The sequence below is a fragment of the Triticum aestivum genome, chromosome 4D (assembly GCF_018294505.1).
Source record: "Triticum aestivum cultivar Chinese Spring chromosome 4D, IWGSC CS RefSeq v2.1, whole genome shotgun sequence".
NCBI lineage: Eukaryota > Viridiplantae > Streptophyta > Magnoliopsida > Poales > Poaceae > Triticum > Triticum aestivum.
Genome location: NC_057805.1, coordinates 93,894,449 through 93,899,940, shown reverse-complemented (window position 1 = coordinate 93,899,940; position 5,492 = coordinate 93,894,449).

Genomic DNA, 5,492 nt, shown 5'->3' with positions numbered 1-5,492 from the left:
AGAGGGTGTAGAGTTCACTCAAATTATCCCGGTAAAGCTAGTCACACCTTTGTTAAAATTAATGTTCATTATGTTATCGGAGGAGGTCTGTATGTTTGTCTCTAATGCCTGTCGACTACATACCTGACATCATGATGTAATGTTAAGTCATTTCCTTTTGTACAGTGTCACTGAATTGTCAAGGCGGTGATGGCATTTTATTTTAGTTGAACTGCACAAAATATGCTTAAAAGAAGAGGAAAGGTCAGGAATCGATCATTCTTTCAGAAAGAACTATATATGCCTTTCTGACATCAGCCGTTGTTGCCTTATTTATTCCTTCAAACAGGTGGTTAGAAACAGTCTTGCTACCTTTTCCCATTAAGAAATTGGAATGCTTATATTTGTGAGTCTATGCTTCAACTAGTGCCACTTTTATAGTAATCACACTTTCAATATCTATGCAAACAGGGATGCTCGATTTTAGTGGAACTGCACAAAAAGTCCAACTGGTTCAACATTAGGAGCATGTTTTCTTCCAAACCTTTATATCCAATTGGTGGCACTATGAGCTGTTCATTACGAAGGTACATGGTTTGCTACTATCTTGCTACTCTTTTTGTACTGTCATTAGATAGTAATACTAGTGGTTTGCATGTGAATTTATTGGCAGGGTGGACCTACATTGGAGGTGCAGGACAGGATTCAATGATTGGATGCTCAATTTCGGTTGTATCGATTTCACCTCTTCCATCACTGCGAACATGGATATCCTTGGTCTGATGAAGAATAGGCGCTATATTTCTGCTCTGAACCAGCAAATCAATTCAGTATGAAATTGTCCAGGGCAAAACATGACTGTATCAAATTGTCCAGTGCAAAACATGACAGATGCTAAGCGGAAGAGACATGTTTAAACCGAAAATACAAGGTGGGGTATATGTTTACTAGCTGCTTGATATTTGTGCAGACAGAGATGTCTGCCCGTTGCTATTTGGCAAACACACAAAGTGACCGCAATTTTGGTTGAACTGCACAAGAGAATAGTATAGTCACTGCATGCAGTGCCATTTGAAAATAGACACAGAAAGATTGGATAGTCACTTCATGGACTGCAGAAAAGTAGTACTGTACTATTTATTGGCCAACACTAGGTGCTTCATTGCTTTGGTCTGATTATACAATGGGCATCATTTTGCCTAAGTTAAAGTTTGTATTCCGAAAATAGTCTCGCCGTGTGATCGAGAGAAGACCAAATCATATTGCAGTGGATGTTCCTCCATCATGTGTGGTTCATTCTCATGGTTCCAGCTGTTGGTGAAACCACTTACGTTTGCAAGAGGAATTGTAGACTTCACAAACAAATTTGTCTTTCAGTCTGTACTGAATGTTGGCCAAGAGAAGCATCCATGTTAGTAGGAAGAACAGATGTTTTTTCTAGATCTTTGCTTTTGGAGCTACATATTTGTATCTGATCTGTGAATCATTGAGATGCATTAACATGTTGATCTTATGTATGGGAATCGTACTAGTTGGTTTTAGTTGCGATGCAAGATCCGAAGTGGCTGATCTTTGCTTTTGGAGCTACATATTTGTATATGATCTGTGAATCATTGAGATGCATTAACAGTTCCTTATTTCTGTTCGCTCAGTGTTTACAAGTTACTGATCGATCACTAGCTAGCCTACTAATGCGCTCCTGGCAGTTTTAGTTGTGACACAAGATCCGAAGTGGCAGTTTTTTGAATAAAAATGCCTACCTCTGAAGAAACTGACAAGCTTCTCTGAAGAAAATGCCATGCGAATCTGAAGAAACTGCCAGCGAAAACGTTCGCAAATGCCTTATCTCTCAGCTAATGTTCATCAACTAATGCGATCGTACACGTACACTATCCGACCTACTCGATCCTACACGTACACTATCCGACCTACTCGATCCTACACGGATAAATAGAGGATCATGCACGTACTACCTCCTTTCCGATTTGCAGGGCTCAATTCAAGAAATGACCTACTCGATCCTACACGAATAAATAGCGGATCACGCACGTACTAGTACCTCCTTTCCGGTTTGCAGGGCTTAATTCAAAAATCTCACCAACCAAGGTACTCCCTCCGTCCGGGTTTATTAGTCCCGTGAGCCAAAGCAGCAAGACCAAGGCACGGCAATAATTAACTGCATGCAGAAGTTTAAGCCTAATTAATTCCAGCGATTTAAGTGGTTGCATGCGTGCCCTCGGCTGCGACTCGTTGCATGTTGCTCCGCATACTGGCTGCGAGCGATTCTGAGTGCCTGCATGCAGCCGGCCGTAATTAAGGCAGCTAACTGATGCGAAAAAAGATGCGCTTTAATTGTTGCGGGCCTTTTAAATCCGTGGAATCATTATTGACAAGGAGGGAGATGATTTGAGTGCACTCGTTTGACCGTCATGCCGGCGTGCGACCCAGCATGGACGGGACGGGACGACACAGTCATAATTTCAGTTTCTCTAGTTCTCCACGGCAAGCTGGCGCGCCAAGCCATGCCTGCTTATACATTGAATTCTGATGACCGTCGCGCTACCTTCCGCCAATAAGTACTGTTTCCCGGCATTCTCCGGTGGCACCGTGACCCAACTCGCCCTATCCTCATAAGCCCCCATCGGCCCGACGTCGTTCGCCACTTATCCCCGCTCTCGCCACGTCCGCCATGCCCCCGCCCGTCCGCGATAGGCGAGGCCGGAGGCGGTCACCGCCGGAACTAGTGTTCGGTTTTTCACCAGAAGGCAAACGAAGGGAGGAGGCATTCTATCGGTCTTTAGATGGCAATGCGGAGATCAAGGACTTGTGGAGCGCGACCGCCTGGCGGAGGAGCAGGAGTTGTTGGAGCGCGACCGCTTGGAGGAGGAGCAGCATATCGCCGATTTGCGCCGCCAGCGGGACATGGAGCAGCAGCGCACCGAAGCTCTGAGTCGCGAACAGAGCGCCCGCAACTGGGCCGACTAAGTGGAGACCGGCGCCCGGCAAATAGCCCTGGAGGCTGTCGGGCACGCACGCGTTCGCGACACCGATTTTTACTACCAGCTCGTCAAGTGGGTTTCCCGCTTAGAAGACGAAGCTTCGGTGGACCACACCGGCATGGAAAGGGCCAACGCACGCGAGCAACGCGCCCTATCGCACCTCTGGCAAGTCCGAGGCGAGGCGGAGGACTCCGGTGCGGGCGTTTAGCGTGTACCGCAGATGGCGGCCGGCATCATCTAGTTAGCTAAGAGTAAGTTAGTACTTGTACGCTACTAGAGTATTAGTGGGAGTAGATAGTTAACTTGGCTATGATGGTTGTCAACGTGGAAGTTCAGTACTCTATATGTGGATCAGACCTGTTACTTTGCTCTGAATGTTGAACTTTCCATTTGAACGTATGGAATGGGCTGTTATTTTTTTAAATGGGTTGTATGTGTCCTTCACGGGTTTAGAGGCTGACTTGTGGGCCTACCAAGTTGACGCGTACACAATCAGGAGATGATTGTACGTGGAGAGGATGACAGCAGGGACCCGCCAAGGTCATGGCAGTACGCAAGCAAGTGCCTCCTTATTTCAAGCCAATAAAAAATGGCTCCTCCTAATGGATTTCTGACATCTGGGTCCCATGCCATTGTCAACGTAGTCAATAAACAAGAGATTTGCACAACGAGCGGCTCACACCAGGGACCCAACAGCTCGCCCAGTTATTTTTGTTTTGGGTTAATTTGATAAATGCCACTCCAAATCTAGTGTTTCCGAGAAATGCCACTGCAATTTCCAAACTTTGAAAAATGCCATTTCATGCCATTTCCAGTGGCATTTTTCGAAGTCTGGAGTGGCGTTTTTCAAAGTTTGCAAATTGCAGTGGCGTTTTCCAAAGTTTACAAAAATTGCAGTGGCATTTTTCAAAGTTTGGAAATTGTAGTGGTATTTTTATGAATTGCCATAATTGGAGTGGCATTTATCTAATTTGTTTTTGAGACGGAAACAGGGTGTCAACTGGGCTGTCCGGGGCACTCTCACCTGTCTAGACAGCCTTCTCTTTTATGTTTACCACAAACCAGCCCAGTAGTTTTTTTTCTTTCTGAAAATGGCTAGCCCAGTTTTTTTGTGATTTGCCAAGTAAGTCGCTTTGTCATGCCTGTTGGGCTGCAAATCTTTCAAGACAAGGAGAGCTTCATTCGGCTGGCCGAGAAAATGGCCTATCAGTAATGAGAAATGGGATGTACATTTTTAAAACACATCAAACCGACAATTAGTTTCAAATTTCTTTTTTTCATTTCGAGATTTTAAATTGCATTGATTTTTATGCGTGGACAATTTGTTGGATTTTATATTGATATACATTTATTTTTAAAATCAGTTTGAATGTGACTCAAAATTCCGGGATTAAAAACAGTTCGGACCGCACCTAAATATGCAAAATTTTGTATAATTTTTTAACTGTGGCCACAATATGGGCTGTAATGCTAACAAAAAGAATATGGGCTCCGAAAAAACCTTAAGAATTAGCAAATGGGTTGTAAATTATTAGAAATAATGGCAGATGTGTTGTATGCTGTTTTCCACAGATTTGAGGCTTTCCTAAAAAAAGGTTGATGCAGAAGCAGTAACTGTTGGATGTCCATCCAACGGCCGTCCTGCTTCTTGAATCTCTGCTCTTCCTGCTCCAGCCGCTCAAACAAGCGCCGGCGGGACTGCCTGCTCCCTCCTCCCTGCGGCCGGCTGTGCTGCCATGCAGGCCTCACCGCCCCACCGTACTCCCATCACTGGCCTAGCCATCCCTCTACTCACCCACACCTGCTGTTATTCTCCGGCGACGGCAGACGAACCAGTAAACCCTCGTACAGTCGTACTCCCCTCCGCGTGGGAAACAACTACCGAATCTTCCCTGGCTCCGTGTCGTTCCCTTCCTAGGCCTCGCCGTCGTCCACCGCCCTGGTGCTCTCAGCGCGGCTTGGTCAACGTGGTCAACGACTGATATGCATCTGAAGTGGACTGTACGTGGAGAGGCTGACAACTGGGTCCACGGCCACACGCAAGGAAATGCCTCCTTATTACGCGCAAAATAATGATTTCTCCACCTGTCATCTGGGACCCACCAAAAGGGCCTCTATATTTCGCGAAAAAACGTTACCGCCGCTGACAGCTCGGACCCACCAGCTATATCTTCGCACGCAAGTAAGTGCCGCCTTATTAAAGCACAAAAAATGAATACTCCCCCTGCTAGCTGGGACCCAGTATAGTGGGAGGCTGACTTGTGGGCCTACTAAGTTGACGGGGACGGAGGGCTTTGTCAACTTAGTCAATATGCACGATTCTAGCTCCAGTGACCGTACGATGTCCATCCAACGGCCGTAGTGCTTCTTCAACCTCTGGTCTTCTTGCTCCAGCCGCCCAAACCAGCGTCGGTCGTGCCTCATGCTCCCGCCTCCCGTGGCCGGCTGCGATGCCGCGGAGGCCTCACCGCCCCCTACTACTGCCACCGCTGGCCAGGCCATCCCTCTACTCAC